Source organism: Schistocerca nitens, chromosome 4 (assembly GCF_023898315.1).
Source record: "Schistocerca nitens isolate TAMUIC-IGC-003100 chromosome 4, iqSchNite1.1, whole genome shotgun sequence".
Lineage (NCBI taxonomy): Eukaryota > Metazoa > Arthropoda > Insecta > Orthoptera > Acrididae > Schistocerca > Schistocerca nitens.
The window spans coordinates 895,996,806-896,024,253 of record NC_064617.1 but is presented as its reverse complement, the minus strand read 5'-3'; positions in this window follow the sequence as shown (position 1 = coordinate 896,024,253).

Here is a 27,448-nt window from a genome sequence, read left to right as displayed (position 1 = left end):
TAAACAAGTAAAGCTACAGAGTTGATATTTACAACATTTGCCATTTTAATGATTCGCTTCTATATGAAATGTCGATCGCTAAGATCGACTAAAGCGTTCAGGTTTTAGCAATGTGGTCTTTGTTACAAAACTTGTGAATTTCACTTTAACAGTAAATCCTAAACTATTATGATCAGCATTCAAGTTTTATTGGGATCATCACGAAAATTTATGAAGGATGGTATGTTAAAATTACTGTGCCTTCATTCCCCGCATTACTACAGAATTAAATAGTTTCCATAGATGTTTCCCTTTATAGCTGATCTTAGGTCCGCCATATTTTACATTGCTATGCCTCCTCTGCCACAAAAGCCTTCTACTGGGTTTCCCTATGACGTACGTTCTCGTCTATCTCACTCGCACGCTACAGCGCTTAGGCCTGTCCTGGACAACAGGGTTCGTTTCACAATTCCTGAAGGCTGACTCTATCGGCCATATACTTAAATGAGAGCGAAATGCCCGTTAACTCACAATATGTAGAAGAAAAATGTTCTGTAGATTATGCGGCCCTTTGCATATCCTCATTCAATTTGTGGACAGTTCACCGCTTTCGGTTTCTGGCGGAATCTGTGAAGACATTGGTTGCATACTCAGACAATTGAGATCGAAATGAGGTAACGCCTATAGACATGCAACACACCTAACATGCAGGTTAGCTGACCAAAGCTACTAGGAAAACTACCGTAGTCTATGGTAGCGAATGGTAGTTTTACAACTCTTAGTACGTAGCCTAGTGGCGAAAAGGATCAGACATATTATCCTCGGCAGATCGCTGCAGACTTTCAACAGCTAGTCTCTTCCAGAAACATTTCGTAGTAGTGAATAAATCAGGCTGTTTTGTATCCTCTGAAGTCTGTTAAATGCATCGTACTTCAACCATACCATCGTTGAGAAAGAGTTGGTTGGTGTAGAAAGCAAGTTGGTTGGGATCTGTAATAACGAATGGTCCAGAATGATGTTCTCCGACGAATCACTCTTCACTGTGGCAAATGATTCTGGCCACCATTTAGTGTAGAGGAAGAGGAGAACACGTTAAACATCACAGAATGTTCATGAACGTCATAAGTATGGCCTAGGTGTTATGGTGTGAGAAAGCATTATGCACTATAGCCGAACACTGCTCCATATATCTGCGTGAGGTACCTTTGCAGCACAGCAGTATTGCAGGGAGATTATTCTGGATCATGTCCATCTATTCAGGGGTGCGGTAGGTCCCAAGTTTCTGTTTATGGACACAGGACTGCTGAGGTCTCGGACACACTGGAAAGTGGAGATGTTGAAGGTATGGAATGCCCTGCTTATTCTGCTGACCTAAACTCTATAGTGCATGCCTCGGATGCTCTTGGCAGACATGTTTCTCAGCGAACACCCCCTCCCCGCAAATCCCACAGAGAGAGGAGTCAGGCAATATGCCCCAAAGATTCCTCGACAGTTCGGTATCCAGCATGAATAACAGGTCCAAAGTGTGCATTACTGCCCGATGAGGACATATACCTTACTGAGAGTCCGATATCGACATTTATGTCGGAAGTCTGACCTGTGTCAAACACGAACGTCATTTATGACTGTTGTCCTGCTTTATCATATGCTGAAATCTGTATCATTTTTCGATATAAACAAACCACTCCACCTCTACTACGTATATACTGTGTTTCATATCGTCCATCATCGCCTGTTATTATTCCTGTCCAACAATGTCTCTGTGCCTTAGCAATTGTCAAGCAGTGTAATAGCAACACTTGAACCACGTGTAAGGTCCGATTCACAGTTCGTTTCACCACAGGAAAAAATTCAGTTGAAAAACATCTTGTAATTCACAAGTGGTATTCTGCATAGTCATGCCTCATGTTCCCACGACCGGTATTTGAGTCCTCGATGACTTTAGTTTTATGGGCATTAGGTCGTGTTGGCACATGATATAACTTGAACAACGGCCTAATGCCCATAAAACAAAAATCATCAAGGTCGAACCTGTACATTAATTCAATTACAATCAGTAATAGCAACCAATGTATGAAACACAAATAACAAAAAATGGTTCAAATGGCTCTGAGCACTATGGGACTTAACTTCTGAGGTCATCAGTCCCCTAGAACTTAGAACTACTTAAACCTAACTAACCTAAGGACAGCACATACATCCATGCCCGAGGCAGGAATCGAACCTGCGACCGTAGCAGCAGCGCGGTTCCAGACTGTAGCGCCTAGAACCGCTCCGTCACAGCGGCCGGCCACAAATAACAGCTACCAGAGCACGAAACACATGTAACTAAATCACAGTTCACAGAACCTGCGATGGCAGTTTATTTAACGTCTTTCATACTGTATGTTGCACTGCGTATGTCAGTTCAGTGGAAACATATAAAATAGTTATCAGACTACAAGCCACGTTCAAACCACAGTTCGTTACACGGCGGAAAACAGTCCACTTCAAATGAATCCTTTGATATCACAGTGTGTTCATAGCAGTCCACATTATAATTCAAGGAAGACGTGTGTTTGACGGTGAACGCGTTAGCGTAAGTAATTGCCCGCTTCTGCTGAACTTCACATCTAAGCAAACACACATTCTCTTATTGGGCTACGTTCTACACACGATGCCTCTCTCCGTCAACAAGTCTCCACCCTATCCAGATAGCTTCGGTAGCGCTTCACGTAGCGACGTATACACGTAGTAGAAAGGTCGTTTCTCTCGCAGAATATTAGATGAATTACAGTTGTTTAAGCTTTTCACATGAGTATATAATTCTGTGTTCAAAGAAATAGTGGCTCAAAAGTAACAACATGATATTAAATGGGTAAGTACACAATAGCACAGAATAAAAATAATGAGTATTCAATAATGTCGCGAGTTGAATTAGTCCAATTCGCGCGATTTTTTTCGTTGTTGCGTTGGTAAACATGTTTGAAAAGTATATTTACACTGTTAGGCAGCTATTGTTTACTGTCAATAGTTACACGTATTTTGGTAGTATCGGCTATTATTAATTTTGTATAAAAAAGGATCAGAAAAAAACAGTTGTATTAGACTTTGGAATAAGAACGGAATATAGCGCAATAACGTTTTAGAAACATTAAATATTGCCTTTGGTGAAACTCCTCTGAGTAAAACAAGGGTTTAACAGTGGCATAGAGTTTCGAAGAACGCCGTGAAATGTTGAAGAAGACGAACGCACTGAGAGCTCCAGCCGTCATCAACCGATGAAACCGTGGGAAAGGTGAAACACATGATTACGAACGATCGCCAGATCACAGTCACAGAAACCTTTAATTACGTAGACACAATGTCATGAGAAGTTTCCGGATGTTTTGATTACGAAACAAGTGACAGCAAAATTTGTCCTAAAATTGTCGAATTTCGAACAAAAACAGCGGCGAATGCTAGTTGTTCAGAAATCTCTGCCCGAAGTCGATGTAAAACTACTGAACGCATCATGACATGTGATGAAATATGGATTTACGGATACGACGTGGAAACAAAGCCTCAATTGTCCCAGAAGAAGCACTCTGGATCACCAATCCCGAAGGAAGTTAAACAAGTTGCGATAAAATGTATAAAATGCTCATAGTCTTCTTCAATTTTAAATGCATAGTGCACCACAAGTTCTTGCCAGGTCTAAAGGTCAATAAGGAGTACTACTAAGAAGTTCAGTGTCGTTTACGTAAGCAGCTTGAAAATAATGCCCAGATTTGTAGCTAATTCATGGGTTTTGCCACGCGAGAATGCATCTGTTCACTTTTCGTTGTTTGTGCATGATTTTGGGCAAAACCAATACCGTAATAATGGCCCAGTCTCCATATTAGACAGACATAGCATCATGTACATTTTCTTACTCCCAGAAAAAATGGTTCAAATGGCTCTAAGCACTACGGGACTTACCATCTGAGGTCATCAGTCCCCTAGAACTTAGAACTACTTAAACCTAACTAACCTAAGGACATCACGCACATCCATGCTTGAGGCAGGATTCGAACCTGCGACCGTAGCAGCCGCGTGGTTCCGGACTAAAGCGTCTAGAACAGCTCGGCCACGGCGACCGGCTATTTCCAGTAATACGTCATAAAACCTTTAAGGGCCTTCTATATACAGGCGCAGATGTAAACAAAACTTTGAAGGCCTGTCAGATTTAAACACTTCGATGAGAGAACTGGAAGCTATTGCGAAGACAGAGTTCTAAAATTGCTTTGGGACTGGAAAACGCTGGCTTAAACGTACAATATCTAACCGAGCCTATTTTGAAGGGGTAATACTGACAAGAACAAACAAAATTCTTTTAAAAAATTTCCGTTTTTGAGGCATCTCGGAAGCATTGCTTTGGAATGTTTTTAGAATGAACATTTTTGACAACAGTTGCAATCTACACCTAAAGACGCAATTTTTTTCTCGTTTGCGTTCTACTTGGTGTAATGATCTAAATTTCTCACAATTTTCATTTGCTGTAAACAAGTGTTTTTTCGTTCGTAATTAAGAAGGTAATTGCAGAGAGCGGATTACCAGTATTATTCACAGAAATATTATTAATGATTGGCGGCTCCATGATAAATTAAAAGGAAGGTCAGCGTTGGTCGTAATATTGATGTTTTATTGATAGCAGACTCGATTTACGATCACATAGTGATCATCTTCGGTGCTGTACACATTAAACTCAGCCACTGGTTATTGATAACTTGATACCAGTGCCTGAGTTTAATGTGTACAGCGCCGAAGATGATCACTATGTGATCGAAAATAGATTCTGCTGTCAGTAAAACATCAATATTACGACCAACGCTGACATTCCTTTTAATATTATTAATGTTATCTCTGATAAGACCGAAAGCTGTAGATAAATATACGAGAGTGTGCTGAAAATAATGCCTCCCATTTTTTCCGTGCAATCTCTTAAAGCATTTTAAATAAAACAATATTAAAATCTTTATATTTATTCTTCATGTCTGCATACTCGTATTTATTTCTCAAAGCAGTCACCCTGGCGACGAACACAAGAGACCGGTTTGTTGATATCGTCTTTGTAGAATATCTGACACTGTTGACGGAACTACAGCCTCACTTCTGTTTACACCGCTTCATCACTATCGAAGGAAAGGCTTCGAAGGTGTTCTTTTAAGTTTTGGAAACGGATAAAAATCGACTGCGGCCAAGTCCGGAATGTACGGAGGATGATCGATGACAGTCAGCCCAAGGCGTCGGATTGTTCGAGAAGTCGCAACAGTAGTGTGTGGTGGGGTACTGTCATGCTGAAGGAGAAGATTTTGGACGAACTCTTCGAAATCGAAACTCGATTACAGCACGCTGTTTCTCACGCACCGACATAGCTATGTCACACACCGCCATGTTACACGCTACAGTTTCGGAGCCCTCTCACGGCAGAGGTCTGCAAATATGCAGATGTGAAGAATAAAGATGTAGAATATTAATAACTTTTGTGTTATTCAAAAAGCTTTAGGAGTTTTCACATAAAAAATTCGGAGCTATTGCTTTTCCAGCACGCCCTCGTACAGTATCCGCAGATGTCAAGTGTTGTCGATCTCAATGAGCTCCACAGTGCTGTTCACAACAGCGCTCGCGTTGATGTTGTATACCTTGACTTCAGTAAGATATTTAACGGTCTTGTCTTGGTAGCTGAGGGGCCAGTGCGGCAGATTGCTAATCGAAAGGCATCTGGTCCAGACGGTATCCCCGTAAGATTATATGTTGACTAATGCCTCCCCCCATGAACCATGGACCTTGCCATTGGTGGGGAGGCTTGCGTGCCTCAACGATACAGATAGCCGTACCGTAGGTGCAACCACAACGGAGGGGTATCTGTTGAGAGGCCAGACAAACGTGTGGTTCCTGAAGAGGGGCAGCAGCCTTTTCAGTAGTTGCAGGGGCAACAGTCTGGATGATTGACTGATCTGGCCTTGTAACACTAACCAAAACGGTCTTGCTGTTGTGGTACTGCGAACGGCTGAAAGCAAGGGGAAACTACAGCCGTAATTTTTCCTGAGGGCATGCAGCTTTACTGTATGGTGAAATGATGATGGCGTCCTCTTGGGTAAAATATTCCGCAGGTAAAATAGTCCCCCCATTCGGATCTCCGGGCGGGGACTACTCAAGAGGACGTCGTTATCAGGAGAAAGAAAACTGGCATTCTACGGATCGGAGCGTGGAATGTCAGATCCCTTAACCGGGCAGGTAGATTAGAAAATTTAAAAAGGGAAATGGATAGGTTAAAGTTAGATATAGTGGGAATTAGTGAGGTTCGGTGGCAGCAGGAACAAGACTTCTGGTCATGTGAATATAAGGTTATAAATACAAAATCAAATAAGGGGTAATGCAAGAGTAGGTTTAATAATGAATAAAAAAATAGAAGTGCGGGTACGCTACTACAAACCGCATAGTGAACGTATTATAGTGGCCAAGATAGACACGAAGCCCATTCCTACTACAGTAGTACAAGTTTACATCCCAACTAGCTCTGCAGATGACGAAGAAATTGAAGAAATGTATGATGAGATAAAAGAAATTACTCAGGTAGTGAAGGGAGACGAAAATTTAATAGTCATGGGTGACTGGAATTCGGTAGTAGGAAAAGGGAGAGAAGAAAACGTAGTAGATGAACATGGAATGGGGGTATGAAATGAAACAGGAAGCCGTCTGTTAGAATTTTGCACAGAGCATAACTTAATCATAGCTAACACTTGGTTCAAGAATCATAAAAGAAGGTTGTATACATGGAAGAATCCTGGAGATACTAAAAGGTATCAGATAGATTATATAATGGTAAGACAGAGATTTAGGAACCAGGTTTTAAATTGTAGGACATTTCCAGGGGAAGATGTGGACTCTGACCATAATCTATTGGTTATGAACTGTAGATTAAAACTGAAGAAATTGCAAAAAGGTAGGAATTTAAGGAGGTGGGACCTGGATAAATTGATTAAACCAGAGGTTGTACAGAGTTTCAGGGACAGCATAAGGGAACAATTGACAGGAATGGGGGAAAGAAATACAGTAGAAGAAGAGTGGGTAGCTCTGAGGGATGAAGTAGTGAAGGCAGCAGAGGATCAAGTAGGTAAAAAGACGAGGGCTAGTAGAAATCCTTGGGTAACAGAAGAAATATTGAATTTAATTGATGAAAGGAGAAAATATAAAAATGCAGTAAATGAAGCAGGCAAAAAGGAATACAAACGTCTCAAAAATGAGATCGACAGGAAGTGCAAAATGGCTAAGCAGGCATGGCTAGAGGACAAATGTAAGGATGTAGAGGCTTATCTCACTAGGGGTAAGATAGATACTGCCTACAGGAAAATTAAAGAAACCTTTGGAGAAAAGAGAGCCACTTGTATGAATATCAAGAGCTCAGATGGTAACCCAGTTCTAAGCAAAGAGGGGAAAGCAGAAAGGTGGAAGGAGTATATAGAGGGTCTATACAAGGGCGATGTACTTGAGGACAATATTATGGAAATGGAAGAGGATGTAGATGAAGATGAAATGGGAGATACGATACTGCGTGAAGAGTTTGATAGAGCACTGAAAGACCTGAGTCGAAACAAGGCCCTGGGAGTAGACAACATTCCATTAGAACTACTGATGGCCTTGGGAGAGCCAGTCCTGACTAAACTCTACCAACTGGTGAGCAAGATGTACGAGACAGGCGAAATACCCTCAGACTTCAAGAAGAATATAATAATTCCAATCCCAAAGAAAGCAGGTGTTGACAGATGTGAAAATTAACGAACTATCAGTTTAATAAGTCACAGTTGCAAAATACTAACGCGAATTATTTACAGACGAATGGAAAAACTGGTAGAAGCCGACCTCAGGGAAGATCAGTTTGGATTCCGTAGAAATGTTGGAACACGTGAGGCAATACTGACCTTACGACTTATCTTAGAAGAAAGATTAAGGAAAGGCAAACCTACGTTTCTAGCATTTGTAGACTTAGAGAAAGCTTTTGACAATGTTGACTGGAATACTCTCTTTCAAATTCTAAAGGTGGCAGGGGTAAAATACAGGGAGCGAAAGGCTATTTGTAATTTTTACAGAAACCAGATGGAAGTTATAAGAGTCGAGAGGCATGAAAGGGAAGCAGTGGTTGGGAAGGGAGTGAGACAGGGTTGTAGCCTCTCCCCGATGTTATTCAATCTGTATATTGAGCAAGCAGTAAAGGAAACAAAAGAAAAATTTGGAGTAGGTATTAAAATCCATGGAGAAGAAATAAAAACTTTGAGGTTCGTCGATGACATTGTAATTCTGTCAGAGACAGCAAAGGACTTGGAAGAGCAGTTGAACGGAATGGACAGTGTCTTGAAAGGAGGGTATAAGATGAACATCAACAAAAGCAAAACGAGGATAATGGAATGTAGTCGAATTAAATCGGGTGATGCTGAGGGAATTAGATTAGGAAATGAGACACTTAAAGTAGTAAAGGAGTTTTGCTATTTGGGGAGTAAAATAACTGATGATGGTCGAAGTAGAGAGGATATAAAATGTAGACTGGCAATGGCAAGGAAAGCGTTTCTGAAGAAGAGAAATTTGTTAACATCGAGTATAGATTTAAATGTCAGGAAGTCGTTCCTGAAAGTATTTGCATGGAGGGTAGCCATGTATGGAAGTGAAACGTGGACAATAAATAGTTTGGACAAGAAGAGAATAGAAGCTTTCGAAATGTGGTGCTACAGAAGAATGTTGAAGATTAGGTGGGTAGATCACGTAACTAATCAGGAGATATTGAATAGGATTGGGGAGAAGAGAAGTTTGTGGCACAACTTGACTAGAAGAAGGGATCGGTTGGTAGGACATGTCCTGAGGCATCAAGGGATCACGAATTTAGCATTGGAGGGCAGCGTGGAAGGTAAAAATCGTAGAGGGAGACCAAGAGATGAATACACTAAGCAGATTCAGAAGGATGTAGGTTGCAGTAGGTACTGGGAGATGAAGGAGCTTGCACAGGATAGAGTAGCATGGAGAGCTGCATCAAACCAGTCTCAGGACTGAAGACCACAACAACAACAACATGCTACAAATGTAGCACCATTCTTATCCACCACCTATCGGAGATCATTGGGACTGGAAGAAGGCTCAGGTTACAGCAATCTATAAAAAAGCTAGAAAATCGGATATCTACACTACATGGATACTCTGCAAATTACATTTAAGTGCCTCGCAGAGGGTTCATCGAACCACCTTTACAATTCTCTATTATTCCAATCTCGTAAAGCGCGCGGAAAGAATGAACACCTATGTCTTTCCGTACGAGCTATGATTTCTCTTATTTTATCGTGGTGATCGTTCCTCCCTATGTAGGTCGGTGTCAACAAAATATTATCGCATTTGGAGGAGAAAGTTTGTGATTGGAATTTCGTGAGAAGATTCCGTCCCAGCGAAAAACGCCTTTCTTTAAATGATTTCCAGCCCAAATCCTGTAGCATTTCTGTGACACGCTCTCCCATATTTCGCGATAATACAAAACGTTCTGCCTTTCTTTGAACTTTTTCGATGTACTCCGTCAGTCCTGTCTGGTAAGGATCCCACACAGCGCAGCAGTACTTTAAAAGAGGGCGGACAGGCGTAGTGTAGGCAGTCTCCTTAATAGATCTGTTACATTTTCTAAGTGTCCTGCCAATAAAACGCAGTCTTTGGTTAGCCTTCCCCACAACATTTTCTATGTGTTCTTTCCAATTTAAGATGTTCGTAATTGTAATACCTAGGTATTTAGTTGAATTTACGGCTTTTAGGTTAGACTGATTTATCGTGTAACCGAAGTTTAACGAGTTCCTTTTAGCACTCATGTGGATGACCTCACACTTTTCGTTATTTGGGGTCAACTTCCACTTTTCGCACCATTCAGATATTTTTTCTAAATCGTTTTGCAGTTTGTTTTGATCTTCTGATGACTTTATTAGTCGATAAACGACATCGTCATCTGCAAACACCCGAAGACGGCTGCTCAGATTGTCTCCCAAATCGTTTACATATATAAGGGGTGAGTCACCTAACATTACCGCTGGATATATTTTGTAAACCACATCAAATAATGACGAATCGATTCCACAGACCGAACGTGAGGAGAGGGGCTAGTGTAATTGGTTAATACAAACCATACAAAAATGCACGGAAGTATGTTTTTTAACACAAACCTACGTTTTTTTTAATGGAACCCCGTTAGTTTTGTTAGCACATCGGAACATACAGGGTGTTTCAAAAATGACCGGTATATTTGAAACGGCAATAAAAACTAAACGAGCAGCGATAGAAATACATCGTTTGTTGCAATATGCTTGGGACAACAGTACATTTTCAGGCAGACAAACTTTCGAAATTACAGTAGTTACAATTTTCAACAACAGATGGCGCTGCAAGTGATGTGAAAGATATAGAAGACAACGCAGTCTGTGGGTGCGCCATTCTGTACGTCGTCTTTCTGCTGTAAGCGTGTGCTGTTCACAACGTGCAAGTGTGCTGTAGACAACATGGTTTATTCCTTAGAACAGAGGATTTTTCTGGTGTTGGAATTCCACCGCCTAGAACACAGTGTTGTTGCAACAAGACGAAGTTTTCACCGGAGGTTTAATGTAACCAAAGGACCGAAAAGCGATACAATAAAGAATCTGTTTGAAAAATTTCAACGGACGGGGAACGTGACGGATGAACGTGCTGGAAAGGTAGGGCGACCGCGTACGGCAACCACAGAGGGCAACGCGCAGCTAGTGCAGCAGGTGATCCAACAGCGGCCTCGGGTTTCCGTTCGCCGTGTAGCAGCTGCGGTCCAAATGACGCCAACGTCCACGTATCGTCTCATGCGCCAGAGTTTACACCTCTATCCATACAAAATTCAAACGCGGCAACGCCTCAGCGCCGCTACCATTGCTGCACGAGAGACATTCGCTAACGATATAGTGCACAGGATTGATGACGGCGATATGCATGTGGGCAGCATTTGGTTTACTGACGAAGCTTATTTTTACCTGGACAGCTTCGTCAATAAACAGAACTGGCGCATATGGGGAACCGAAAAGCCCCATGTTGCAGTCCCATCGTCCCTGCATCCTCAAAAAGTACTGGTCTGGGCCGCCATTTCTTCCAAAGGAATCATTGGCCCATTTTTCAGATCCGAAACGATTACTGCATCACGCTATCTGGACATTCTTCGTGAATTTGTGGCGGTACAAACTGCCTTAGACGACACTGCGAACACCTCGTGGTTTATGCAAGATGGTGCCCGGCCACATCGCACGGCCCACGTCTTTAATTTCCTGAATGAATATTTCGATGATCGTGTGATTGCTTTGGGCTATCCGAAACATACAGGAGGCGGCGTGGATTGGCCTCCCTATTCGCCAGACATGAACGCCTGTGACTTCTTTCTGTGGGGACACTTGAAAGACCAGGTGTACCGCCAGAATCCAGAAACAATTGAACAGCTGAAGCAGTACATCTCATCTGCATGTGAAGCCATTCCGCCAGACACGTTGTCAAAGGTTTCGGGTAATTTCATTCAGAGACTACGCCATATTATTGCTACGCTTGGTGGATATGTGGAAAATATCGTACTATAGAGTTTCCCAGACCGCAGCGCCATCTGTTGTTGAAAATTGTAACTACTGTAATTTCGAAAGTTTGTCTGCCTGAAAATGTACTGTTGTCCCAAGCATATTGCAACAAGCGGTGTATTTCTATCGCTGCTCGTTTAGTTTTTATTGCCGTTTCAAATATACCGGTCATTTTTGAAACACCCTGTATGTTCCGATGTGCTAACAAAACTAACGGGGTTCCATTAAAAAAAACGTAGGTTTGTGTTAAAAAAATACTTCCGTGCATTTTTGTATGGTTTGTATTAAACAATTACACTAGCCCCTCTCCTCACGTTCGGTCTGTGGAATCGGTTCGTCAGTATTTGATGTGGTTTACGAAATATATCCAGCGGTAATGTTAGGTGACTCACCCTGTGTAAGGAACAGCAAAGGGCCTATAACACTACCTTGAGGAACGCCTGCAATCACTTCTGTTTTACTCGATGGCTTTCCGTCAATTACTACGAACTGTGACTTGTCTGACAGGAAATCGCAAATCCAGTCACATAACTGAGACGATATTCCATAAGCACGCAATTTCACTACGAGCCGCTTGTGTGGTACAGTGTCAAAAGCCTTCCGGAAATCCAGGAATGCGGAATCGATCTGAGATCCCTGGTCAGAAGCACTCAGCTCTTCATGTGAATAAAGAGCTAGTTGTGTTTCACAGGAACGATGTTTTCTAAACCCATGTTGACTGTGTGTCAATAGACCGTTTCCTTCGAGGTAATTCATAATGTTCGAACACAAAATATGTTCTAAAATCCTGCTGCATATCGACGTTAACGATAGGGGGCCTGTAATTTAGTGGCTTGCTCCTACTACCTTTCTTGAACATTGGTGTGACCTGAGCAAATTTCCAGTCTTTGGGTACGGATCTTTCGTCGAGAGAACGGTTGTGTATGATTGTTAGGTATGGAGCTAATGCATCAGCATACTCGGAAAGGAACCTAATTGGTATACAGTCTGGACCAGAAGACTTGCTTTTATTGATTTAAGTTGCTTCACTACTCCGAGGATATTTACTTCAGAGTATGTCTTTCTCTTTTTCAGGTTACACCAGCAAGGACCAATCAACAAGAGTGGTAATATACTCGTATTTTTCTCTCTTTTACAGGAACCACAGGAATGACAAATTTTGTACAAACTGCACCATCTCGAGCCAAGGATAGGTTCGTCTTTTTCAGTGTCAGAGTCAGCGTCATGCCCATAATTACCGACCAATTTCACTGACATCGATTTGTTGCAGAATCATGGAACACATTTTGTGTTCAGACATAATGACCTTTCTACACTCTGAGACGCTCAACTGCAGAAACCAGCACGGTTTTAGGAAACAGCGGTCATGCGAGACACTCCTGACCCTCTTTGTGCATGACGTACAACAGGCTCTAGATACCGGCTCCCAGGATGATGCCATATTTCTCGACTTTCGAAAGGCGTTCCACTCAGTTCCGCACTGTCGCTCACTCCAGAAAGTGCGCGCTTAAGATCTACCCGATGACATATGCGGTTGGATAGAAAGTTTTCTAACAGACAGAGAGCAGTCTGTCGTCCTGAATGGGGTGACTTCAACAGAAACAAGCGTAAGACGTCCTCTGCTTTTTACGATTTACATAAACGATCTGGTTGATGGTATTGACAGCGGCATTAGACTGTTTGCCGATGATGCTGTAGTCTACAGGAAAGTAGTATCACACGAAAGTTGTGAACAAATCAATGAGGATTTGCAGAAAATAAATGCATGGTGTAATGACTGGCAGTTATCTCTCAATATTAGTAAGTGTAACCTACTGCGTATAACAAGGCGAAAATCCCCATTAATGTACGAGTACAAAATAAATGCCCAGTCTTTGGAAGCGGTGACATCCCTCAAGTATCTGGATGTGACTATTCGAAATGATCTCAGATGGAATGATCAGATTACACAAGTAACGGGCAAGGAGAACTCTAGACTGCTGTTTATTGATAGAATCCTGAAGCGATGCAGTCCTTCAATAAAGTAAATTGCTTACAATACGTTAGTTCGTCCAGTCTTAGAGTATTGTTCGTCTGTATGGGACCCTTACCTGTTGGGTCTGATTCAAGAGATGTAGAACGTCCAAAGAAGAGCGGCAAGATTCGTGACTGGTACATTTAGCCATCGCGAGAGCGTTCCAAATCTCGTAGAAAGTTTGAAGTGGGACACACTTGCAGATAGACGACGCGCTAAACGGAAGAGGCTACTCACTAAATTCCGAAATCCGATCTTCGCCGAGGATGTAGAGCATATATTATTGCGCAATGATCACCATTCAAAGATAAGGGAAATTAGAGCTTGTACTGAGGCCTTCAGTCATTTTTCCCTCGCGCGATCCGCGATTGGAACGGGGAGGGGGGGCGGGGGAATAAGACTTTGGCAGAATTGTGCCCTGCTCCACACACCGCTTGGTGGCTAGCGAAATATATATGTAGACGTATGTAGACGTAGACGAGTTCGATTTCCGGTCAGGTCGGAGACTTTCTTCGCTCGGGGACTGGGTCTTGTGTTTTTCTTATCTTCTTATGGTCATAACTGACACGAAAATCGCCTGCGTCGCCTCACATGAAAAGCCCCAGCCTATGCAGTTTCGTATCAGGATACGTCTTGACTCTAATGGATATTCTGAGTTGTCGAAACACACTGTCGTATCGCCTACCCACTGTTGAGAAGGCTGTAAGGGCATATACTGAAAGCCAATAAAAAAAAGGCGTTTGACACCGTCCTGCATTGCCGTTTAGTGAAAAAACTACAAGCTTATTGAGTATCGGACCAGATTTGAGACTGGATCCAAAACTTTCTTGCAGATGAAATTCAACACGTCGCTCGGAACAAAATCGACAGATGTAAAGGATATTTCCGGAATACCCCAAGGAAGTATGATAGTTCCGTTACTGTTTACAGTGTATATAAATGACCTAGCAGAGTCCGCCCCCGGTAGCTGAGTGGTCAGCGCGACAGAATGTCAGTCCTACGGGCCCGGGTTCGATTCCCGGCTGGGTCGGAGATTTTCTCGGCTCAGGAACTGGGTACTCTGTTGTCCTAATCATCATCATTTCATCCCCATCGACGCTCAAGTCGCCGAAGTGGCGTCAAATCGAAAGACTTACGCCCGGCGAACAGTCTACCCCACGGGAGGCCCTAGTCACACGACCTAAAAGAAAGCGTCGGAAGCTGTTTAAGACTGTTCGCAGATGATGCGAGTGTCAATAATCGATTTGCAGACTGGACTACAGAAGAACTATGAGGAGACTAGCAGTTTACCGTGAGCGTAAATAATGTAAAACATTACGCATACACAGAAACGAAATCCATTACTATACAACTACACTGTTGATGGCAAATTAATTGAAACAGTATTATCTTAAAATATCTAGGAGTGACTATCCAAAGCGACCTTAAATGAAATGACCACATAAAACAAATGGTAGGAAAGCAGATGCCAGACAGATTTATGGGAAGAATGTTAAGGAAATGTGACTCATCCACGAAATAAATGGCTTATATGGCGCTTGCTAGACCGATTCTTGAATGCTGTTCATCAATATGGGACCCTTACTAGCTAGGACTGAAAGAAGACAGAGAGAATATCCAACGAAGAGCGGCACATATCGTCACGGGCTCACTTAGTCGGATCGATAACTTTACAGAGGTGCTCAACAAACTCCAGAGGCACACGCTACAAGAGGGGCGTTGTGCATCTCGGAGAGGTTTATTATTGAAATTTCAAGAGACTAATGTCCGGTAAGAGTCGGGCGACATACACACATCAAAAAACGTTTCGCATCACCCCGATTCCCAGAACTCCTGAAGATAGACGTCGATAGACGTCCTATCACTGACACAATCCCTTTGACTGTTCAGAGATGTCAGTAAACTCACCCAAAGATGTAAACAACCATGCAGGAGCAGCGCCTGTTAGACGGAGGCGATCCGACAGCCGATCAGTTCCAGTTATTCCATCAGGAAGGAGGTACACGGCTCGTGTTGTCTGTAGCTCAACCATGCCTACATGGTCAACACCGCGGTTCGATCGCGTCCGCTCTGTTACTTTGTGCCAGGAGGGACTCTCATCAAGGGAAGTGTCCAGGCGTCTCGGCGTGAAACAAAGCGATGTTGTTCAGACATGGAGAAGATACAGAGAGACAGGAACTGTCGATGACATGGCTCGCTCAGGCCGCCCAGGAGCTACTACTGCTCTGGATGACCGCTACCTACGGATTATGGCTCAGAGGAACCCAGACAGCAGCACCACCATGTTGAATAATGCTTTTCGTGCAGCCACAGGACGTCGTGTTACGACTCAAACTGCGCGCAATAGGCTGCATGATACGCAACTTCACTGCCGACGTCCATGGCGAGGTCCAGCTTCGCAACCACGATTCCATGCAGCGCGGAACAGATGGGGCCACCAACATGCCGAATGGACCGCTCAGGATTGACATCACGTTCTATTCACCGATGAGTGTCGCATATGCCTTCAACCAGACAATCGTCGGAGACCTGTTTGGAGGCAACCCAGTCAGGCTGAACACCTTAGACACACTGTCCAGCGAGTCCAGCGAGGTGGAGGTTCCCTAATGTTTTGGAGTGGCGTTATGTGGGGCCGACGTACGCCGCTGGTGGTCATGGAAGGCGTCGTAACGGCTGTACTATACGTGAATGCCATCCTCCGACTGATAGTGCAACCATATCGGCAGCATATGGGCGGCGCATTCGTCTTCGTGGACGACAATTCACGCTCCCATCGTACACATCTTGTGAATGACTTCCTTCAGAATAACGACGTCGCTCGACTAGAGTGACCAGCATGTTCTCCAGACATCAACCCTATCTAACATGCCTTGGATAGACTGAAAAGGGCTGTTTATGGACGACGTGATCCATCAAACACTCTGAGAGATCTACGCCGAATCGCCGTTGAGGAGTGGGACAATCTGAACCAAGAGTGCCTTGATGAACTTGTGGATAGTATGCCACGACGAATACAGGCACGCATCAATGCAAGAGAACGTGCTTTTGGGTATTAGAGGAACCGGTGTGTACAGCAATCTGGTTCAAATGGCTCTGAGCACTATGGGACTCAACATCTTAGGTCATAAGTCCCCTAGAACTTAGAACTACTTAAACCTAACTAACCTAAGGACATCACACACACCCATGCCCGAGGCAGGATTCGAACCTGCGACCGTAGCAGTCCCGCGGTGTACAGCAATCTGGACCACCACCTCTGCAGGTCTGCCTGTATGGTGGTATAACATGCAATGCGTGGTTTTAATGAGCAGTAAAAGAGGCGGAAATGATGTTTATGTGGATCTCTATTCCAATTTTCTGGACAGGTTCTGGAACTCTCGGAAAAGAGGTAATGCAATACTTTTTTGATGTGTATATTACTTATTTTATTTATTTATTGTTCCGTGGGACCAAATTAAGGAGAAGTCTCCATGGTCATGGAACGAGTCAATACATGAAATTATAACACGATATTAGAAACAGATAAAATGAAATATAAAAAAACATATTCAGGTGACAAGTCGTAAGTTTAAATGAAGAAAATCAACAATGTAACACTGGAATTTGCTTAATTTTTTAGCTCTTCCAGGAGCTCCTCGACAGAATAGAAGGAGTGAGCCATGAGGAAACTCTTCACTTTAGACTTAAAAGAGTTTGGGCTACTGCTAAGATTTTTGAGTTCTTGTGGTAGCTTATTGAAAATGGATGCAGCAGAATACTGCACTCCTTTCTGCACAAGAGTCAAGGAAATGCATTCTACATGCAGATTTGATTTCTGCCTAGTATTAACTGAGTGAAAGCTGCTAACTCTTGGGAATAGGCTAATATTGCTAACAACAAACGACATTAAAGAAAATATATACTGTGAGGGCAATGTCAGAATTCCCAGATTTTTGAATAGGGGTCGACAAGACGTTCTCGAACTTACACCACATATAGCTCGAACAGCCCGTTTTTGAGCCAAAAATACCCTTTTTGAAACAGAAGAATTACCCCAAAAAATAATACCATACGACATAAGCGTATGAAAATATGCGAAGTAGACTACTTTTCGTGTTGAAGTGTCACTTATTTCAGATACTGTTCTAATGGTAAATAAAGCAGCATTTAGCTTCTGAACAAGATCCTGGACATGGGCTTTCCACAACAGCTTACTATCTATCCATACGCCTAGGAACTTGAACTGTTCCGTCTCGCTTATAATATGCCTATTCTGTCTGATCAAAATATCGGTTCTTGTTGAATTGTGAGTTAGAAACTGTAAAAACTGAGTCTTACTGTGATTTAGCATCAAATTATTTTCCACAAGCCACGAACTTATTTCATGAACTACATTATTTGTTACTGTTTCAATATTACACACAAGATCCTTCACTATCAAGCTGGTGTCATCAGCAAACAGAAATATTTTTGAATCACCTGTAATAATAGAAGGCATTCATTTATATAAATAAGAAACAGCAGCGGCCCCGGCACCGACCCTTGGGGAACGCCCCACTTAACAGTGCCCCATTGGGACTGAACATCACTACCACTCTCAATATTGCGGAGAATTACCCTCTGCTTTCTGTTCTTAAAGTAAGAGGCGGACCAATTGTAAGCTACTCCCCTTACTCCATAATGGTCCAACTTCTGCAGTAATATTTTGTGGTCAACACAGTCAAAAGCCTTCGTTAAATCAAAGAAAACACCTAGCGTTCGCAACCTTTCATTTAATCCGTCCAAAATCTCACAGAGAAAAGAGAATATAGCATTTTCAGTTGTTAAACCATTTCTAAAACCAAACTGAACATTTGACAGCAAATTATGTGAATTTAAATGCTCCAGTAACCTTGTATATACAACCTTCTCGATAACTTTAGCAAACACCGATGGCATAGAAATAGGTCTAAAATTGTCAACATTATCAATGTCTCCCTTTTTATAAAGTGGCTTCACTACCGGTCAGGAAACCGACCACTCCTAAAGGAAAAGTTACAGATATGGCTGAGAACTGGGCTAACATACATAGAACAATACTTCAGTATTCTGCTAGATACCCCGTCATATCCATGAGAGTTCTTAGTCTTTAGTGATTTAATTATTAACTCAATCTCCCTCTTGTCAGTATCATGGAGGAGCATTTCAGGTAACAGTCTCGGAACACTTTCTTCTAAGAGCGCTATATGATTCCCTGTTGGGACTAGGTTTCTATTCAGTTCACCTGCTATATTCAGAAAGTGATTATTAAATACTGTACATATATGCGACTTATCAGTAACACGGACATTCCCACTACGCACTGATTCTATATCCTCGACCTGTCTCTGCAGACCAGCAACTTCCTTTACGACTGACCATATGGTTTTAATTTTAACCTGAGACTTAGCTATTCTATCTGCATACCACATACTTTTTGCCTTCCTAATAACATTTTTAAGCACCTTACAATACTGTTTGTTGTGGGCTGCTGCATTTAGATTTTGACTATTTCTAACGTTTTCATATAATTGCCACTTTGTTCTACAAGATATTCTTATCCCTCTAGTCAGCCACCCAGGCTGCCTGTTTGTGCTAGTACCCTGTTTTAAACGTTCTAACGGAAAGCAACTGTCAAAGAGCATGAGAAAAGTCTTGAGAAAAGCATTATATTTATCGTCTACTGTATCAGCGCTATAAACATCTTGCCACTCTTGTTCCTTTATAAGGTTGACAAAGGTCTCTACAGCAACTGGATCAGCTTTCCTGAACAGCTGATGACTATATTTAACACGTGTTGCAGCACAAAAATCTTTTAAAGTTAAAATTTGTGCATCATGATCTGAAAGGCCATTCACCTTTTTGCTAACAGAATGCCCTTCTAGTAATGAGGAATGAACAAAAATGTTGTCTATGGTTGTTCTACTGTTCCCTTGCACTCTCGTTGGAAAGAATACGGTTTGCATAAGATTATATGAATTAAAGAGGTCTACCAGCATCCTCTTCCTTGCACAATCACTTATACAATTAATATTGAAGTCACCACATATAACTAACTTTTTGTATTTCCTATAAAGTGAACCAAGAACCTCCTCTAGCTTTAGCAAAAATGTTGTGAAATCAGAGTCTGGGGATCTATAAATAACAACAGTTAGAAGTTTAGCTCCGTTAAATTTAACCACACCTGCACAACATTCAAACACCTTTTCAGTGCAGTACTTTGAAACATCAATTGACTCAAATGGGATGCCGTTTTTCACATACATGGCTACTCCCCCACACCGCAAAGAGCTCCTCGAAAAGCTGCCAGCCAACCTGTATCCTGGTAAAGGAAGCCTCTGAATTATCTCCTTATTTAAGAAGTGTTCAGATATACCAATAATTTCAGAGTCAACATCTATAAGCAGTTCACTAACTTTATCTCTAATACCTTGTATATTTTGATGAAATATACTAATTCCCTCATTACTCGGATACCTAAGCTTTGTCAAAAGTGATTCCCTTGTTAGGGAGACTTCCCTTAAGCAGGAATACCTATCAGCTGACTTCAGTCTAAAAAAGGTGCAGCTCTAACACCCACTACTGCAGGAATTTTCCCATGAGTGATCCTACCAACCCCACCTATGCTGTCACCTATAAGCTTTGCCAACCTCCCCTTCCCATACCTGTTGAGGTGCAGGCCATGTCTAGTGAAACCCGTCCTGCTGATAGACTCCACCGACACCACTGAAATGTGACCCATGCTTTCTGTCATCAGCGCACCCCCAAGTCTCATGTTATTACGCCTGACGGCTGTATTAAGATGAGGCAGATCGTGACGCTGAAACATTTCCACGAAATGCACATTCGTGTTGCCAGTCTGAGTGGCTATCTTTTCCAGGTCACCATCTATGTTATACTCCCCATCGCTACCAACACTATTACCAGCCCCACCCACAATCACTACCTGATCCTCTTTAGTAAAATCCCTACATAACCCCCCTATGTTAACAGTCACCTGAGCCAACCCTGCATTAGGCTTCACAATGCTGGTGACCTGGTACTCACTCCCCAGCACTTCCTGCAACTGCTGGCCTACACCTCTGCCATGCGAACTTCCATTCACATACGTCTCGCTAAATGATCACGTCGAGAAAATTCGAGAAATTAGAGCTAATACAGAGGCTTACCGACAATCATTCTTCCGACTCACCATTCGAACATGGAACAGGAAGGCGGCATCAGTTAGTGGTACCAGAACTGTCCACCGCCACACACCGTCGGGTGCCCTGCGGAGTGTTGATGAAGACGTAGATGGCTTCAAATGGCTCTGAGCACTATGGGACTCAACTGCTGTGGTCATAAGTCCCCTAGAACTTAGAACTACTTAAACCTAACTAACCTAAGGACATCACACAACACCCAGCCATCACGAGGCAGAGAAAATCCCTGACCCCGCCGGGAATCGAACCCGGGAACCCGGGCGTGGGAAGCGAGAACGCTACCGCACGACCACGAGATGCGGGGGAAGACGTAGATGTAAAGTGATTGTCGGGTGTGAGACACTGGACAGTACGGTACGCTCGTGATGGAAGAGGCATTGTGGTTGCGATAGGTGTCAGCCGTTACGCGATTCGGCGTGGAAAGAAACTGCACATGGTCTGAGTAGGAGAGTCATCCAGATGCAGTGTAGGTATACTGAGAATCGCTCCGTTGGGTGCGTGGACTGCAGCCGACTCCATCGAAGACGGACTGAATTGGAATTTTAAACTTGGCCACTGCTTCATTCATAAAGACTAAAAAAAAAAAGCTTGGATTCGAGTACATGATTTTCCAATTGCAACAATTAGTTCCTCTCTCCTAGTGAGTCACTTCAAAATTAACAACTTCAAAAGAGGATACCATTTTTAACGTTTCTATAAAAGACAAAGTCACTTGTAAAATTTATGAAAGTGTTGATTTCGTTCTGCCATTTAGGTAGGAATTGTGTCTGTAACATTCCACTATAGAGGCTAATCGCTATTGTCTAAGTAACTTCATGTAAACTGTGATGCTTTTAGTTGCTATGTTTGTGTTAGCATGACTAGTAGATGTGTCGATACGAATGCCTCACTGGATGAATCCCGTTTCTTTATTATGGTCAGTTCTTTTATCTTGGAACATGTGATTAGTCTTTTAGCCAGTCGGTAAAACAGTAGGCCTTTTAAGAGTTAGGGCTGACATTAAATGGGTCTCACTGCCCTGCAGAAATATTTTATTTTACCACACAAGCTGGGACGACGGCATCCCATAGGTTTACTCCAGGACTCTTGCGTAGTAATGCTGCAACTGTTTTTTCAGTCACTTTGGACTGTGCGTATCTCATAGTTGTCAGGTAACTTTTAGCACTACAAATATGGTAACAGATATTCCGAAAAAAGCCGTTTCATCGCAGTGTTTAGGTCTTACCGAGGAAAAATTGGACAACGGAATTTGCTAAAAAGCCGGTCGGTGTAGCCTTGCGATTCTAGGCGCTTCAGTCTGGAACCGCGCGACCGCTACGGTCGCAGGTTCGAATCATGCCTCGGGCATGGATGTGTGTGATGTCCTTAGGTTAGTTAGGTTTAAGTAGTTCTAAGTTCTAGGGGACTGATGACCTCAGATGTTAAGTTCCATAGTACTCAGAGCCATTTGAACCGTTTTTTTTTGTTTTTTTTTTAATTTGCCAACAAATAATTTTGTTGGCAAGTAAAAAATCTGAGCTGGCCGATTAAACGTACGGATACGGCCATGCTGAATTTTGCAGAACGTCAGAGGTTGTTTATACACCTTCGTACTGCGGAACACTTCGCTGTTAGTCCTGGTGTGAGGTATATCAACCTTTACTGGGAGGTCACTCAGTTTTTTAGACACGGCTGAAACTGATGACTGTTAGAGTCATTAATCTAAAATGACACTGCAGTAACCTGGCTGCCGCTTCATTCAAACAACACCCACTGTCCAGGATTGCTGCCAACTGGCATGCAGCCTCATATCACCTGATAAAGAAATGTACATATCTGTGTGACGGTTCAGTTTCCAAAATTCTATTTGTCTCAAAGGAATAATTAATATATTGGTATAATCACTAATAAAATGGCCACATTATTTTGCAGCCTTATTGTGTGATAGTTTCAAAATAAGTTACTTTTTATATAAAAACACATTTAAAGTTTTCTGTTTGGATTTTTGCATGTGACAAATTTCAAACAACAAACATCTTCAAAAGCTACATGGGACAATTTGGGAAACATCGGCACCCACCGTGCATCATTCTTCCACCCTATATCTTGTCTCCTCAACTGATGAATATTTTGCAGCTGTTTGGCTAGACAGCCCACATATACAGAAAACTGACATCCAACTATAAAGAGAAACCATGAAAATGATTGCTACTGTTTCCAAATCAGCTCCTACGAAATGGTTACCAGTATTAAGCCATATTCCACCCCCTCAACTACAACTTGTAAATGCTCTCACATAGAGTAGACAAAGATCATGGATAACAGAAATCCACCAATCCATCAAGATATCGACGACGCCAGCCATAAAGGACTCGCTTTCGCCGACCATTATCAAAAACAGGAAGGAAGAGAGTCAAAGATGAGTTCAACTTTACCAACACTTGGACTCAAGAATTAACTGAACAGTGAAATAATAATGCGACGTGGCTCGCGCGAACACCACCGGATTTAGACCTGAGCCTCAAAACACAGTCCCTGCTAATAGAGCTAGAGGCCAAAATGGCAGATGTGCATATTTTTGACACAAGTTTGGTAAGCAGTCATACCCACAATGTGATAGGGCAGAACTACAAATCATCAGCCACATCACAGAACAATGTCCCCAAGATCATACGATGGGCAGCCAGAAGACTTCCTGCTGGCGACCCCATAGTCGACAGATTACGTAAGTACCATAGATGTTCGTTTTTGGCGTTTTATATTATGTAATTATATAAATTACGCTGTGTATTCTGTTATTACTTCTATAAAAAGTGTTTTAAAAAGTATCATACGTTCCTAAAGATGATAACATTGATCAAAACTAGAAGAAAATCTTCCATAATTATATTTAAGAAAATTAACATCTGTCGAGATATGGGCTGTTTTACTTGTGACGAGTGACATAGTAAATTACCACAAGACGCACGTTGGTTAAATGCAAATCTTCGAGCAATGACGGGGGCGAGACACCAGGGTCGCCTCAGTATCAATGTATGGGCAATAATTGTCGGTGACTCATAAACCCATGCTCGTTACCAAAGAGATCACCAGATATTGTTTATCGCCTACTTCTGCACAATGAATTATCAGCCCTACTGGAAAACGATATCTTTGCAGAAAGACAACGACTGTTGTTTATGAACGACGGGTCGCCACCCCATTCCCTAAGATCCAAGCGACATTACCTCACCGCATCGTTTCATGGATGATAGATTTGTCGAGGAGGTCCGGTAGCATTGAATCCCTGTTCACCAGTCCTAAATATATTAGACTTCTGGCTATGGGGACATTCACAAGCGTTGGTGTATGCCCAACCCATCGAGAATGTGGAGACATTACAGGACCGTGTGACCAATGTATGTGACACAATCCGAATCCAGACAGATGTATTTGAAACAGTGTGTGATTCACTGCGAAGAGCTGAAGGAGTGTAGATCTCCGCGTAACAGGTATATGGAAATGAGATTTAAAAAAAAAATTTTTAAAAAGAGGTGGAGCCCCTCCACGCCCACACCGGCATGATGGCCAACACAAAAGGTCTACTGCCATCTCTGCAGAAGGGTTAGTATTCACTAAAGTGAGGTGTCGCAGGATGTGGGTACTGCGATGTTTGCGTACGTCTGGTTAGGATTAACCATTAATACGCGCTCATCTGGAGATAGATTGGTCGAAATCTGACGAAGGGTAGCGGTTTGAAGGGCAGAGGAAAAAAAAGTGCCAAGGCAAGAGCCAAGGGAAAAAAACCTCTGCGAAAGTTAGGTCGGGCGGCAAGAGCAGTAGCGGTTGCCTTGCTGCCTGCGATAGGTTGTGCAAGGATAGGCTTTGTTAGTAGTGGGTATCATGCAGGTCGATACCTTGACGTTGTGCGTTTGTGCTGCTCCGCGGCTGGCGCTGGGTGCTGGTTCAGAGTCCTCGGTCAGCGTCAGCAACCTAACAAATTTGTCTTCTTCAGAAACGCTTTCCTTGCCATTGCCAGTCTACATTTTATATCCTCTCTACTTCGACCATCATCAGTTATTTTGCTTCCCAAATAGCAAAACTCCTTTACTATTTTAAGTTTCTCATTTCCTAATCTAATTCCCTCAGCATCACCCGATTTAATTCGACTACATTCCATTATCCTCGTTTTGCTTTTTTTTATGTTCATCTTATATCCTCCTTTCAAGACTATATAACTAATGACTGAGAAATGCCATTACAATCAAACAATTGGACCGATTAACAGCTAAATCTAACCACAAGAGCCTATCGCTGTGCCCGAGCGGTTCTAGGCGCTTCAGTCCGGAACCGCGCTGCTGCTACGGTCGCAGGTTCGAATCCTGCCTCGGGCATGGATGTGTGTGATGTTCACGTAGTTAGAAATGAGAGGACACCTTAGCCAATATATCAGTGGATATTGGTTTCCAGATATATCGATATAGGAACTTTGGTTCTAGTTTCGAGTAATACTGTCTCCTGTAGAAATATGTGACTTTAAAATACCGTGTATATCTATATATATTTTACTTATTTCTAACAATGTCTGTAGAAACAACATTGGTGATGATCTTGCACCTACATTTGCTGCATTACGTAGAAGATATTACCTACTGGTGACATATGAAAATTAGTGCCAGTCGGGTACTCGAACCCGGATGCTCCGCTTGTCGCGAGATGTTGGCGCAAGAACTTCGGCTACCGGAGCACGCTTCCAGGACCGACTCGGACTTCCACATGTCGTACTGTATGAGCCGTGGCGCCATTGAGTTAGTAGATTGTTCTGTCTGGCGCCACTGGCTCAAGGGTAGTATCGACTATCCCTCTTATGGCTCCATTGCCAATATCTATGAGCCGGCCGAAGTGGCCGTGCGGTTAAAGGCGCTGCAGTCTGGAACCGCAAGACCGCTACGGTCGCAGGTTCGAATCCTGCCTCGGGCATGGATGTTTGTGATGTCCTTAGGTTAGTTAGGTTTGACTAGTTCTAAGTTCTAGGGGACTAATGACCTCAGCAGTTGAGTCCCATAGTGCTCAGAGCCATTTGAACCATTTGAATATCTATGAGTTGGTATCTGTAGGTTGTGTCCTTAGAAGGTCTTTGCTTGCCGATATATATATATATATATATATATATATATATATATATATATATATATATATATACGGGGTTCGCTGGCCCGAGAGTGAGGCACGAAGTTTGCGGATTGGCGGTAGCGTCGCGACAAGAGGTGGACACGAGGTCCGAGCTGCCGAAGCCACGAGCTGCGCAAGGAGGGCCTGCGCAGAGCGGAGATACCGGAGTACTTCACCGGGGTCAGCGTCGACTACAAGCAGCAGGCCGACATTCCGTCGGTTGGTTGGCAACATTCGTGTCGGACGAGCGCTCGTGGTCTGGCTGCCCTCTTCTACCTGGCTTTCATCGGCGCCAGTCAGTAACCGCTGCGATGCACCGTGGATCCATGGAACTGCTTGCTAATAAAGGGGAGTAACATTCTGTAGTCCTCGTGGTGATTGGTGTCATTGTCTACCTGCCCCCCTTATTTTCTGGTTTGTACCCGACCCTCACAGTTTTACTCGGTTGGCTCTTTGGTCGTAAATATAGGCCGTAGTATTGTACTCGTACTAAGACACTAGTTGTCGTTTGAAAAATTTGTCCCGCTTTTATATTGCCTTTCCTTACTGGTTTGTACCCGATCATTAATGTTCTAATGAATCAGCTCTTGGTCGTAAATACAGCCTGAACAATTGTACTAAGGCACAGGTTGCCGTTAAACAAAAGAGTGACCTTGTGGTTAAATTGGTTCAAATGGCTCTAAGCACTATGGGATTTAACATCTGAGGTCATCAGTCCCCTAGACTTAGAACTACTTAGAACTACGTGAACATCACACACATCCATGCCCGGGGCAGGATTCGAACCTGCGACCGTAGCAGCAGCGCGGTTCCGGACTGAAGCGCCTAGAACCGCTCGGCCACAAGGACAGGCCCTTGTGGTTAGATTTAGCTGTTAATCGGTCCAATTCTTTGATTGTAATGGCATTTCTCAGTCATTAGTTATATAGTCTTGAAAGGAGGATATAAGATTAACATCAACAAAAGCAAAACGAGGATAATGGAATGTAGTCGAATTAAATGGGGTAATGCTGAGGGAATTAGATTAGGAAATGAGACACTTAAAATAGTAAAGGAGTTTCGCTATTTGGGAAGCAAAATAACTGATGATGGTCGAAGTGGAGAGGATATAAAATGTAGACTGGCAATGGCAAGGAAAGAGTTTCTGAAGAAGAGAAATTTGTTAACGTCGAGTATAGATTTAAGTGTAAGGAAGTCGTATCAGAAAGTATTTGTATGGAGTGTAGCCATGTATGGAAGTGAAACGTGGACGATAAATAGTTTAGACAAGAAGAGAATAGAAGCTTTCGAAATGTGGTGCTACAGAAAAATGCTGAAGATTAGATGGGTAGATCACATAACTAATGAGGAGAGAAGAGAAGAGAAGAGAAATTTGTGGCACAACTTGACTAGAAGAAGAGATAGGTTGGCAGGACATGTTGTGAGGCATCAAGGGATCACCAATTTAGTATTGGAGGGCAGCGTGGAAGGTAAAAATCGTAGAGGGAGACCAAGAGATGAATACACTAAGCAGATTCAGAAGGATGTAG